The sequence below is a fragment of the Tenrec ecaudatus genome, chromosome 7, assembly GCF_050624435.1.
Source record: "Tenrec ecaudatus isolate mTenEca1 chromosome 7, mTenEca1.hap1, whole genome shotgun sequence".
In the NCBI taxonomy this organism is placed as follows: domain Eukaryota; kingdom Metazoa; phylum Chordata; class Mammalia; order Afrosoricida; family Tenrecidae; genus Tenrec; species Tenrec ecaudatus.
Window position 1 is genome coordinate 108,275,894 of NC_134536.1, and position 15,577 is coordinate 108,291,470.

Below are 15,577 nucleotides of genomic sequence, written 5' to 3' on the forward strand. Positions count from 1 at the left end.
AAAATTTCTGATCTGTAAACTCACATCTTCACTATCTGATATAGATAATACTGGATTAAAAAAGGAGGGGGAGGAGGAGGAAGAGATGCCAAGGTCATAAAACATGCAATTTAGAATTTATCTACAAAGGGTCAAACTTCAATTTGTGTCAAGTAAACCTTATATCCATGCAAAAACAGAGAACAAAAATCAATTTATTTTATATTGTAAAATAAAATGCAGTCCCTGAATCCTAGCCCATAAATAGAATCTTGAAAGATCATCTGTTGACTGGGAGAAATACACTGCATTAGAAGCAAGGAGATGAAGTATGCTTTGAAGAAATGTTAAGCCCATTTTACTGTGTGTTTCAAGCCGTGGGATAAGATTATCTAGTGGAGTTGACCTGGGGACGTGAGATTGCCACTGTGTGACCTAAATGCTCACTCTATCCAACTTCTGAGGCTCCTGCATAATTCACTTAAAATGAAAGAAGGAATTAAAGGGTCAGGAGAACAGTTAGACTTGAGCTATTTGTATGGTCTCTCTCAGTCTCTGTTTTATTTTTTCTTTCCCTTTTGGTATCTATCTATATAAGATAGGCAGGATAAGTAATCCCAAGGACACAGCAACGGAACTGATGGTTCTAGGGTGACATGGGGAGGAGGAGGCAGGGGGAGGGGAGCAATGAGCCAATAAGACCAGGGAAAGGGAATAGCAAGGGATTTAAAATTGACAAAGAGGAGGTGCGGCATTGCTCGTTCTGTTTGATCAAGTGTAATGTGTCTGAGAGGACTTCCTGAAAACTGTTCATTTTCCTTACTGGAGAATATATTTTTCCACTTATTGAATTTACTTTGAGTTACTTGTAGTAGTACTATTTTGTAGTTTTCTTCATGCAAATAGTATTTTTCTCTTGCTGAATTTTCTTCTAAGTATTTAATCTTTTGATTGCCTTTCTGAATGGTACTGTTTCCTTGATTTCTGTTTCTGAGTTATACTCCTTAGTAACAGGAATTTAGGTTTTTTTTAAATATATGTTTATCTTGAATTAGCCTCCATCACTGCCACCCATTTGAAGGTAGAACTTGAACTAGACAGAGTCTAGTTGATACTCGTCTGTACTCAAACCTAAAGAACCTCACATCCACAGAGTCCTTTGCAGCACACACTGACTCTATGGAGAAGAGTAGCACTGCCTCTGTGAGTGTCCGAGACGGGAACTCTTTTTGGAAGTAGGCACACCTTGTCTTTCTACTTAGAAAAGTTTAATGTGAAATTCTACCTGGAACCAATCTGGAATCTGTTGTAACCTAGAAGAAAACACAATAAAACCGATGACACTTGCTGATCAAACTTATATAGATTGAAATTTTTTAAAACAATTTATTAGGGGCTCATACAACTCTTATCACAGTTCATACATATACATACATCAATTGTATAAATTTGAATGTAATTAAAATACTTTATTTTAATTGCTACCACATTATATTTATTTATTCAAAATTGTAAAAGTGCTAATATTTTGAGGACTAGGTAAGCACTGGTGAGTTTATTTATTTATTTTTAAACAGCTTTATTTGCACTCCATCTATATATCATACAATTCAACAGTATAATCATATCAAGAAGAGTTGTACAATCATTACAATATTTTTTCTTTAAAAAAATAATTTTATTGGAGACTCTTACAGCTTTTATCACAATCCATACGTCTATCTATTGTGTCAAGCACTTTTGTGCATATGTTACCATCATCATTTTCAAAATATTTTCTTTCTACTTGAGCCCTTGATATCAGCTCATTTTTTCCTCCCTCCTGACCACCCTTCCTTCATCACAAACCCTTGATAAATTATAAGTTATTATTATTTTCATATCTTACATCATCTGTGGTCTTCCTTCACCCACTTTTCCGTTGTTTGTCCCCCTGGTAGGGGGTGGTTTATATGTCAATCATTGTGATTAGTTCCCCTTTTCTTCCCCCATCTTCTCCTTACCCTCCTGTTATCGCTGCTCTCATTATTGATCCTGAGGGGTTTATCTGTTCTGGATTACCTGTGTTGTGAGTTCTTATCTGTACCAGTGTACATACTCTGGTCTAGCCGGATTTGTAAGATAGAATTTGTAAGGATTTGTAAGAGGTCATGATAGTTAAGAGGAGGGGAGGAAGCATTAGTTAAAGAACTAGAGGAAAGTTGTATCTTTTATCTGGGCTCTACTGCACCCTGATTGGTTCACCTCTTCCTTGTAACCCTTCTGTAAGGGAATTTCCAAATGTCTACAAATGGACTTAAGTCTCCAATTCACCTCCCCTGTCATTCACCTCCATGTGGTTTTTTGATACCTGATACCTGACCCATCGACATGTCATGATCAGGCCATGCTGCTGTGCTTCTTCCATGCGAGCGTAGTTGCTTCTCAGCTTGTTCACCTTCAAGCCTTTCAGACCACAGATGCTGTATCTTTTGATAGCCGGGCACCATCAGCTCTCTTCACTACATTTACTGACGCATCCATTTTGTCTTCAGAGATTGTGTCAGGAAGGTGAGCATCACAGAATGCTGGGTTATTAGAACAAAGTGTTCTTGCATTGAGGGACTACTTGAGTAGAGGCCCAATATCCAACTGTTTCCTTAATACTTAACATTTAAGTGTATACACATAGATCTATTTCCCTATCATTATATATAAATATATTTACATATAGACATCTGTATTTAAACCTCCTTTGCCTACTAGTTCTTTCATCTATTTCTTTTTACTTTCCTCTTGTCCCACTATCCTGTTTGACCTTCATTTGGGTTTCAGTAATTCCTCTCAGCTACATTGATCTTGATCAGGCCCATCAAGCATCCTACACACTCCTTACCATTGATTTTAGATCACTTGTTGTTGCCTTGTACCTGAGTTTGTTGACACCCCTTATCTTTCCCTTGCCTACCCCTCTCCTCTGTGATCCCACCCTCAACCCCAACCCAAATTGTCAGTCCTGTTGTTTTCCCTCTGGATTGTTTATCTCGCCTATATTATCTAGATAGACAGGCAGAGACAATAATAAACACAAAAACAAGACCAAGCAAAACAAAATAACAAAAGAAAACAAAAATCAAAACAACAATTACAAACAGGCCAATGGCAAAAAAAGGAGAAATCTATAACTAGTTCCAGGTCTGTTTGTAGACTGTTAGGTGTGTTTTCTGGTTGAGTCTGATGGGGTGCCACACCCTGGCCCCAAAGTCTCTTTTTGGAACTCCCCAAGGACTTCATTGCTTTGCTGCTCTGTTGTCCAGCTTTAGTTTTTGCCACGGTGTGGTGGTGTCAAATTAGGTACAATTCCTGCACTGTCTCCAGTGCTGTCCCCTGTAGCACTATGTGTCAGTGAGGGATGTCGTGTCTCATGGTGGGACCTGCTCTATGGTCCTCTCTGTGCATTGGCTGCTCTAAGCAGAACTATCATCCTCAGGGCTTGGTGGGCCAGAATATGCTTCACTCTTTTTCCCTTCCCCTTTGGTAAGCAGGGTTGTGTCATCTGTAGGTCTCAGGTTGCTAGTTAGCCTTCCTCCAATCCTGATGCTGCATCTTCTTCATAGAACCCAGTTTATCTGACTATTTTCTTAGCATATATAATGAATAATGATATTGAGAAAATCTAAGCCAGACACACAAATATCTTGGTTTTAAACAATTCAATATACCCTTCTGTTCACCTGACCCTTGGTCCATGTTTACGTGAGCACAAGGAAGTATTCTGGAATTCCCATTCTTCTCAAGGCTATCCATAAATTATGACCCACACAGTTAAATGCTTTGACGCAGACAATAAAACACCAAGTTAAGAATGTTCATCTCGTGCGTTCCACCAAGAGCCATCAGATATCAGTAGTGAGATTCTTGGCTCCTTGTCCTCTTCTGAACCTGGCCTGAAACTCTGGCCAGCTCTGGCAGCTCCATGCAATTTATTGCTGGAGCCAATATTGAATGAAATACAGCAAAATTTTACTTCTATGTGATATTAATCATATCATTCCCTAATTTCAACATTCTATTGGGTCAATTTTATTTGGAATATTTACAAATAGGAACCTCTTCCAGTCAGTTTTCCAAGTAGATGCCTTCCAAATTCCCTAGCACCATTGATTGAGTTCTTCCAGGACTTCTTTAGCTTTTGGAAGCTCTTCAGTTGGTAATCCATCCAGTACTGGAGGCTGTTTCAGGCCGGTGCTTTCAGTGCAGAGCGAATGGTTTCCTTCAGTACCATTGGTTCTTGCGCATGTACTGAAATGGTTGCGTGTCAACTGAGTATTTTTAGTACATTGACTCTGTATTCTTTCTATCTTCTTTAGATGTTTCCTTTGTCATTTCATATTTTCCCATACAATATTTTAATATTGTAATTGGTACCTTGAATTATCTTTAATTATTTCAGTTTAAGATATGTTGATATTGTTTTATATTCCCCCTAACGCTAAGTTTTTGCACATTTTATTATATTATATTTATTTCATTATATTATATGTCATTATACCATATTTAATTTCATTTTATTAGTTGGTCTTTTCAAGGTACACTTTCGGAATTTGTGTTCTATTCTTGACTTACCACATATATTTGAATATAAGCCAACCCAAATATCAGCGGAGGCACCTAATTTTATCACAAAAACTGCATTAAAAATCTGCTGAACGAACCCCTCAACACCTGTGGTAGGAGTGGCAACACCAGGATGGAAGGGGGTGTAGAAAGGGAGAACCGATCTTGGAGATCTATGTGTAACCTCCTCTCTGGGAGATGGGCAATGGGGAGGTGGGTGAGGGGAGATGCCGGGGAGTGTAAGATAAGATATAATAATTATTTATAAACTATCAAGGGACCAGGGGGAAGGGGGGAGCAGGGAGGGAGGGGGTGGGGGAAAAAGGGAAACTGAGCTGATTCCTGGAACACAAGTGGAAGGTGAATTATGAGAATGATGAGTGCAACGAATGTATAAGGGTGCTTTGCTCAATTGATGTATGTACGGATTGTGATAGGAGCTGTATGAGCCCTAATAAAAAGATTTATTAATTAAAAAAATTGGAATTCTAAAAAAAAAATCTGCTGAAAAACTCGGCTTATCCATGCGTATATACAGTAATCATTTCTTCCATTTGCCTTATGCACTACAGCTAAAAGCAAGATCTAGCGTCTCTTCTGACATCCAACTGACATTTTTTTTCTCCCCCATTTCTTTAATCACTTTTGCTTTCTTCATGAATGATGACCTAGGTGTTCTCCCACAGCTTTCACATCTTGTATCATTAGTGCCCCTTCATTGAAGCACATTTGTTCATTACATGCTCTCGCAATCCAGATAGTTCTCAACATTTGGGTAGGTTTAAGGTTATATTTTGGTTCTTGGAATTATCTTAATTTCTGTGCTTCCATATTTTAATTTATGTATTTTAATTTTAATAAATAAATAAAATGTATACTTTTAAATTTTAATAAATACATTTCTGTGCTGTAATTTTAATTTCTGTGCTTACATATTTAATTTTAAATAATGGAATTATTTTAATTTCTGTTCTTACATAGGAACAATTTTTGGGTCTTTCCATAGTCAGTCTCTGGCATGGTTTTAGCTACTGATACAGCTTCGTGTACCCTTTTAATGATTGTAATGCCATTTCTCTTGATTGCATAATTTCCATCGTAATGAGCCATTTGATTTTCAGATTCAAAATGGCCAATATCAGTCCACTTCAGGTTACTACTGCCTAAACTATCATTATGCATTCCAATTTATTTTTTAAGATTTACAGTTTTTAGATGCATACTTCGTATTTCCAAGTTCTGATTATTAGTAGATTGTTGCAGCTGTTTCTTTTCAATCAGAGTTATAACCCATTAGCAAATGAAGGTCCCAAAGGCTTTGCTCCCACAGGCTTTACTACTTCCCCTAAATTACTTTGAGAAAGCTGCACTTCCTCTGTCATCCTTTGGGTGCCCTCTGATCTGAGGGACTTATCTTCTGAAACGACCTCTAACAATGTTCTGCTTCAATTAATTAGACCTTAAGAATGTGATAGTGTTTAGATTCTGTGCATATGGTTTTCAGCAGCTCAAACCTAAGAACAATTGTGAGGATGGAGCAGGACCAGAGAGTATTTTGTTCTGTTGTGCATAGAGTTGCTGTGATTTAGGCTCCCCTTGATGGCACTTAAAAATAACAATGCTTACTTAAGTAAAGTGCTAAGCCTTCTTCATGTACTCTAAATGGTGAAGCAGCTTCCAAAGATAGGTGATAGTGGAGCCGTTGGTGGCCAATGGTATAGCCCAATGGTTACAAAGGACTAACGAACATACATTTATTTTCACACAGTTTAGGAGACTAGACTTTTGAATTCAAAGTACCAGCTCTAGTGGAAGAGTCTCTGGTGCTTCTAGGAGGTGTAGTGGGAAGCTTTGTATAGAACTCTCCATCCTACAATCCTTGCAGTTCCTGGATTTATAGACTATTTTGCCTCTTCCTTCTTCTGCTAGCATGTCTTTCCTGTGCCACCCCCCTTCTGTGCCTGACATGCTCTTTTATATCTCAAGAGTAATAGGTTTGAAGCATACCCTATACTTATAGGTCCCATTAACATGATAAAAAAAAGCTCATTCCCAAATGGGTCTTACTTCTGCACTGTAAAACCAGTGTTCATAATCATACCAAGTATGTAAATCACTTACTACATTGCAGAAAAGGTAAAAATTCAAAAGTCATTGCTGTCCAGAACAAGATATTTTCCAAGACTAATTAAAAATCAAAATTCATAATTTAGGACAAAAATAAAGCTACAAAATTATCTAGAAAAGGATTCGACAGTATATCTTTCCTCCCTGTTATGAACATAAATTCAGAAGTGTAATCTCTAGACGTGTATCTGCACCAAGGCATATATAAAGTGTGCTTTATAATGTTTAATTGAGAATAAAGTATCTTTAAATAATGAGAGTAATTTTATATTAATACATTTAACCAACAAGTAATCAGTGGCAAACTTTAATTATAAAAATCATGCTTAGTACCTTAACATGAAATTTATTGAATGCACTACAGAGGACAGCACTGAAGATACAGTCCGGGGAGAGGGGCAGCTCTATTCTGAACATACGAGAACAAACTCGGAGGGAAAGAAAGAGATTCAGAGAGTAGACTACATCCAGGCACACCAAGGATGATAATCCTGCTCAGAACAGCCAATGCACAGAGACCGTAGGGCCAGCCAGAGTTTGAGACAGACCATCCCCTCCCTGACCCATACTGCTATGGGGGACAACACTGGAGATATAATGTGGGAATTGGGCCTGGTCTGACACCCCCATGCCCACTACCACAGGGTGAGAATTGAAGGGGGCTTTACAGAGCACCAAGGGGAGCAAAGCCATGAAGTCCTTAAGGAACCCCCAAAGTAGACTTTGGGGGCAGGACTTGGCACTTCATCAGACTCAATCAGAAAAAGTTCTTCAGGGAAAATAGACTGACCTAGAACTATTTACAGGCTTTTTACTTTTCTCATGTCTGTCTATATAAGATAGGAAGAATAAAAGTCCCAAGGAGGAAACAATGGGACCGATGGTTCAAGTGGTGGGAGGTGTGGTATGGGAGAGGAGGAGGGGAAGGAAAGGAAGATGAGAGTCAATAAACCCAGGGACAAGGGAACAACAAGTGATCTAAATTGACGGCAAGGAGTGGGTAGAATGCCTGGTGGGGTTTGATCAAGTGCAATGTAGCCGAGAAGTACAGAGAGACAAATGAAGGTGGTGGGGGAGGCAGAGTGGAGACCCAAAGCCTGCCTATAGCCAATTGGACATCCCCTCACAGAAGGGTCACAATGAAGATACAAGTCAGCCAGAGTACAGTATAACACTGATGAAAAATGCAACATTCCTCTAGTTTTTTAATGCTTCTTTCCCCTCACCCCTCCCCATCATGACCCCAGTTCTACCTTACAAATTAGCCTAGACTATAGAATGTACACTGGTAAAGATAAGAGCTCTCAACACATGGAATCCAGGACAGATAAACCCTTCATAAACAATAATGGGAGTAGTGATACCATGAAAGTGGTAATGTGGGGAAAGGGGGAACCAATCCCAATGATCGACATATAACTGCCTCCCCCCAGAGCAGTGAACAACAAAAACATGGATGAAGGGAAACAGTAGAAGGTGTAAGATATAAAAATAATAATCTGTAATTTATCAAGGGCTCATGAGGGTGGGAGGGTGGGGAGGGAGGAAAAATGAGTTGATACCAAGGCTCAAGAAGGAAGAAAATGTTTTGAAAATGATGGTAACATATGTACAAATGTCCTTGACACAAGGATGTACACATTGTTATAAGAGCAGTAAGAACCTCCAATAAAATGATTTATTAAAATTAAAAAGAAGAAATTTATAAATTATTTTGAGATTAATTTCCATATATATTAGATCCTCTTCACACGGTGGACAAAACCCATACATTAATTTCTGTTTGGGTAGAGACTTGAAGGATCTAACTTTTTTGAACTCAGGAACAAAATATACATTTGTAACTTCTAGCCTAAAAGATGATAAATAAATGCTATCATGTATTAGAGAGGGGGAAACAAGCCAAGCCTTAGAAGAGTATGCATTATCTAGCACACTTTAGCAGTTCGGTTTCTGCTGGTATTATCTGAAAAACAGAAAGACACTGCGAGAGTCATGAGCCAAGATTTCCCTCCTTGAATTAGGTGAGATGACTTGGCAGCTGACATCAATGATTTAATATTTAACAGTCAATTCAGTAGCTCCCATATATCACTAAAAAGTGGAAATATAAATACACATAACATCTGCATGAGAGTGATAACACACAATTCAATTTCTGTATCTATGGCAGGAATATAAAAAGCTTGTTGGAACTAAAATTAGGCAATTATTTAGGCTAATGTACCTGCAAATATGGCAGGTATTTCTTTAGCTGACTTTGTTCTGAGGTGACTTTTGAATTAAGTTGTAACAGGAAAATGTGTTAAATAAATGGTGTCCCTTAAATAATGTATATTTTGGTGTTTAAAATAGTATTAAAATATACTTCAAATTAGATGCAAAAAAGCATAGGTAACATGAAATCATCAGAACAGATTAAAAACAAGTTTTTACACACCTTCTTTAGATAAGCTAAAACTGAATATAAAAGTACATATAGATGGTAAATACAGGATAACTTTTCAATACTTTTCAGTACTATAAAATTTTCACAGTGGATGGTTTTCTGTACATTGAAAAATGTGTTATATATTTAGTCTAACTTAAAGTGTATTCAGAGACAGTCCCTTAATGCACTTTCTAGGGTATGTTTCTAAGACTTTCAACATTCTCCCTGAAATATTAAACTATAGCTTAAAATTAGTTTTAGTTCTGTTATATTTTTATTAAATATCTTAGCTTTAATTAGTTACACACAGCTTAGGTATTGTGACTCTACTGCCAATCACTTCATTTAGGATGAAAAGAAAGCTAATTATGAATTGCTTTGGTGGTATGTACCTCAGGGTAGGGAATGTAAAACAAGAGCAACTAAAAAGCAGAAAACATAAGGAAGTCAGGAAGATGTGGTTTGGAGTATTGAAGACAACAATGGTTGTTCAGCTACTTCATTTTTAACTTCCCTTCCCATGTTCTGGTTCTGCTTTAAGACTGGCTGTACTACAGAAAAGGCTGGTTTTTCGTGCCTGCTCTGAGTCTGAAAGGAGATAGTTTACTTTCTGCCACTCTGAAGATTACTGTCACTGAAATGCTATTCCAGGGCTGCTATGAGTTAGGATCTACTTTAAGGCAATGGATTTGCTTATTGATTGGTTTTTGCATTACTTTATTGATTAGTTGGGAGAGAATCTGTAGTGAATCAGAATGATTAATAACATTGGATATATAACTTATGCTTTCCTGATTGGTAATCATTCATACAAGAGGTGTTTATGTTTTTGGTAGAAGAAAGTATCATTCATCGAAAAGATTTTTCCTAAAAATTTATGAATAGTATGATTGATATCCTTAACTGGGAAATTCCATATGGATACAGTCTGGCTAGAGTTCAAATGGACCTAAAACTAAATACTATTAAAAATATAAATGCATCCTATGTCAAGCCTAATTATTATTTTTAGATAAAAAATTAAAAACAAGAGATGAATGTTACTGACTGTTATTAAAATTAAGATTTCTAACTTTCAATATTACATTATATAATGTCAATAAGATTTAAATTTACTCAATTACTTTAAAAATCATTAAGCTATTTCTCCTTGTGAAAATAATCAATTTGTAATTTAAAACAATCTATAGCAATGCAGTGCATGCAAGATATTTAGTTGACTCAGTACAAATCTAGGTGTGCCTACAGATTATTATATGAAGTACATATTACATTATGATCTCAGCCAAGTTCATTGTGTCCATTTCTCTTTTCTCTTTTTTTCATTTTCTTTTTTTTTAAACAATTTATTAGGGGCTCATACAACTCTTATCACAGTTCACACATATACATACATCAATTGTATAAAGCACATCTGTACATTCTTTGCCCTAATCATACTCGGTTCTGTTTCATTGTGACCTAGAGACAGAGGAGAACTGCCCCTGTGGGTTTTCAGAACTGTAACTCTCAGTGGGAGGAGAAAGCCGCACCCGCTCCTATGGACTGGCCGGTGTTTCCAGGTGCTGAGCTTGTGTTAGCAGCTGCCACCCCCCCCCCCGCCCCCACGCCCTGTCCCCCACCCCCTCACGCCCCCTGCACCTCACTGCTTCACCAGGGAGCATCGCTTTTCTCTCACTCGCCCTTAGATCAGGGAACTTCTGAGTGCCGGGGTTACTGTTAGATAAAAAATTACTATTACTGCCTGGAAGGTTAATTCTTCACAATCCGTAGCTATTTAAGGTAAAAATAACTCATTCATGCCATTGAGAAGTGTCGTAAAATGATGATTTTCTTTATTCTTTAATAAATATGGCCTGGTTGGCAATGAAAGTAGAAGATACGATTGATTTTAAAGTAAGTACATTAATTGTTAAGCAAAGATTTAAATCTCTAATCAACTGGAATAAAAAAAGAGGAGGGTTGAAAGGAAAGAACAGGAGATTCAGGCATTGCTTCAAATATGGGCTGTAGCTAGATGAACCATTAAAAATATTCCATAATGAGAAATGGTCAGCAAAATGCATTGTAGTGGTGACAAACGCCTTGGAGTTGGTGCTTATACAGTACTAAACTGTTGATTTCCGAATTTTCTGTTCAGTATTTGAGTCAAATGTTGTTCCGTTGTTTTATTTTAGTGATATTTTGAAAAATTAGAAATTAGTGTTGATAAACGTAGTCTAGAAATGTAATCATCATAGCAAAAGTGGAGATGCCAAATTCAAAGCCAGTTGGAAACTACAGGTGAAGTTGAGGGAAAAGCATTGGGAACAATAATCACAATCTCCAACTAGCCACACAGAAACAGCGGGGGCTATGTTTATTTTCCCATTACTTCAAAGTTCAAGCAATCACAATTAGCTAATGAAATGATTACTGCAATGGGTTGAAAGACTTTTATATCCACATCCAGCTCATATCTTGGTTACCAACACCCCCTCCCACCCCAATGCACACAAATACTTAAACTCACTGTTAAACTAAATTTAGTAAGTGCTTGTTCAGAATTTAGAATTTAAGAATGATAATAACAATATTATATTTTGCTTGGAATTTCATCATTATATCATGATTAATAGCTATAGCTCTAATGTACAAGTAGACAAAGAACTATAAAAAAGTCAAATAACAATTAAGAGTTATCTTAGTAAAAGTATCATAAAGGTTAAACTTTCAGTTTCACTACAATGTCAGTGTAATTTAGCAGGGGTCTCCAAAATAGCAATTGTTTATTTTTTAAATAACTTGATCAAACAATGTCACTCAAATGTTCATTCATCAGGCTTTTTAATATTCACTTTTATGCCAATATCTGTATTGCATGCTGTGAGGAAAATTTCCAAGCCTCCTTTTGCCATTCCCATAAGTAAGCAACTGATTCATACTTTCAACTAAAAGATGCAAATAAACCTGATGTTGCTATTTGATTTTGAAAAAAAAAAGGGCTTCAAAGGCTTACTCCAAATTTGCATATAACAAGAACAAATGAATTTGAAATTGGATGAAAATGTTTATTTATGATTTCTATTATTCTTTGTGTCCCACAGAATACAAAGATTGTTAGAAATTAGGTATTGATATTCAAAGTGCATAATACTTGTTGTTTGAGCTGCACCAAACTATAAATTAATGCAGTCATATTTAAAAGAGTAATACTTATTTTCAGTGTCAACTTCACCTCAATCATACCACATTTTCTGCTTTGAACAATATAAAAACACTGAAAACCACACTCACACGAAGTCTACTCCCACTCATGGCTAGGACACATTACAACTCACACTGTGGTTTCAGAGGCAATCCATCTCTAGCACACCAAAAGCTTATTATTTCTCCCTGGAAGTAGCTGGCAGGTTACAAAGGATGACCCTGTGCTTACCAGAGCAATGTGCAATCCTCTATGTCGCCAGGACTCCTTCTCATCTATATGGCTACCACTAAATATTTTGAGTACTAAAAATCATTATAAATATTTTATTGGTTGTGGATATATTTGACTATCAATTTATTTATAGATAAGTAGGAATTTGGATGTGGAGATCTGCTAATGGTAATAGCAATAACAAAACACTGGGTCGCAATTAGTAATTATTAACTTTTGATACCCCAGTTTTTTAGATTACACTAATCCTTCAACTGTGATGCAATTCCACCTCGCACGGTGTTCCTGCTTAACTATATTGTTTTAGAGTTTTATGGCAACTAACTGATCTTCAAGACCTGCCTTCATTTGTTACATGGAATTTTCTGGATATTTAGTCTCTATATGTGTCTTAAGAAAGAGGTAAAACCAACTGCTTTACTTGGCATATGAAAATTTAGTTACAGGGTTGTCATACATGTTGTCCTGCAATACATTTTCAATTAAGGATCACTCAACTTATCAAGAGATTATCATCATTCTACAGAAAAAGGCAAAAAGTACTTGATTACCAGAATAGTAATTTTTCAAAGAAAACTTTTGACAAAAGATCATGTGGTTGTTGCATAACCTGATGTCAATTTGGGACTTGAGAGGATTAAGAGCGAAGGGCCAGAGTCTAGTCTGTCAATCGGATCATAGCCAATGAGGCCTCTGCATGGGCATGGCTTTCTCGTGAGAATTCTGGGAAATCTCTCGTTTCCTCCTTGGAGGCAGAAGACTTCTCTCTCTCTCTGCTCACTCCCTGGGAGAAGTTCTATGGCATATGGCGCAAAACCCTGGCAGTTGGAGAAGCCACAAGGGCCTACTCTGAAGCAACCAGCCCTCTGAAGCAGGAGAAGCCATGCAGAGACCCCTGCCAGTGTTGAGATGCTAACAACGTAACTGGATCTACAAGACTTCCTGCCCACTGACCTGTGATCCTCCTGCATTCAGCATCATTGCATATGGGCTAATATTGGACTTATGGACTTGATTTGGATGGGGCTGGGACGTTTTCTCAATATTCAATCTCTCTTTTATATAAACCTCTTTCTTATAAACATATATAAGTGTATATGGATTTAGTTCTCTAGTCCACCCACAATAACATGGAGTGTTTTTAAAAAATTGCTCACTTATTTCAAAGACAATGAATTTCTAGTTCAATAATATTTACCGCTGAAGCATTATGTAAAAAGTTTGTACTATATGACTTGTCACTAGCGTCTAATAACAATTTGAATAATATGTAAATGAAACTGACAATTGCAAGCAATTGTAACCTAATTTTTCAGTAAATATAGAATAAACTATGAGAAACAATGCTTGAATGAAATTTAAATATAGTTTAATGTTTTCTCTAGTAACATTCCCATTACCATGTTTCAATGTTTCAATATGTAAGTTCTGTAAGTACTGATTTAATTATAACATACAATGTATTGATAGTACATTAGTCAGGGTCTCAGAGCCTGATTTTTCATCTATAATATTTAATATACATATTTTACAAGGTTGTTGTTGTGATAATGAAGTGATATCTACATCTTGTGAAAATACCTCATAGGTAAAAAATCAGGAACATCAAACATGTTAATTTTACCTGAGCTATCTCTGAGATAGATCTGGATAGATTTGAACCTTTCAGCTAGCATACAAGTATGTCACTTGTATCACCAAGGACCTGAGAAGTGTCTTAAAAAAAAAAAAAGATTAGTCCAAAGATCTACATAAACCATGAGATCAGAAGAATAAGATGGTCCGATGAGGTATGTTATCCACTCTTTTTATTGTTCCAGTGTATATAATAGTCCTCCTCTCGGTTCCCTTCAACACTTGCACTCCCCGCATGTCTTCCTGTGCTTCCATCAGTTGGTGCCGACCTCCTTCTTGCACATGCCTTTCCCTCACCAAAGTTACTATGCATCTAATCTTTGGTTAGCGATTTAACTTTTCTGCCCCCTCCACCCCTTGTAGCTATGAAAGAATGCTTCTTTTCACATGAAAGCTCTTTATTGACTAATAAGAATAGTGGTCTCATACAATATTTACCCCTTTTTGATTTACCAATTGAACTCAACTTAGTATCTTCCCAATTCATCCATATTCTATGGTGTTTTAGAGAATTATCTGCACTTGTTAATTCTGCTTATATCCACTGTGGACCGGCGCCATAGTTAATCATCTGCTGATAGGTGTTTAGATCATTTTCAATGATTTGCTCTTGTCTATAATACTGTGATAAACATGGATGCGCATTTATCTATTGGTGTCATGGCTCATATGTAGCTAGGATGTATACCTGTAGTGAAATTCCCAGAACATATGTTATTTTCATGGTGGTCATACCATTTTACAACCCCATCATCAATGTTTGAATGTTCCAGTATTTTAATGATGTATCCCAAGAAGCAAATATTGACTGGTGCAGTGCACAAGTATAAAGAGTTATTAGCCTGCTTGATATCAGCTGTTATCCATATGTCATTATAGACAATGTTTTAAGTCTCATTTATCAAAGTATAATTTACATATAGTAAAATTCACTACCTTTAGTACGTATGTAATCATGTAATCACATCTAGATAAACAGCATGTCCAAGGACACACAAGGTTTTCTGGTAATTAGTCACTTTGCTTTCTGGTTCTATAGTTCCCTTTATTCAAAATGTCATACAGATAAATTTGTTTTGTTCATGAATATTATAATATTTAAAGATGAGAGGGAAACATGTTTCCTACCCAGATTATGAAGTCTCTCATGTTCACTGTAGTATATTTTAAAATAATTCCCCTCATGCTTTGGAAGCAAAGGTGGAAATAGTTTTGAAGTCTGAAGTCACAGAGAATTCATCAAAAGCTTTGTGATGTTGTACAGACTGCTAGAACTTCCTAATATTCATATGAAAAATGAATTCATTTTATAATATAATTCATTTCATATATGATAATATAATCATAACACTATGTATGATAACTTTTACATACAGTTTAATAGAGCA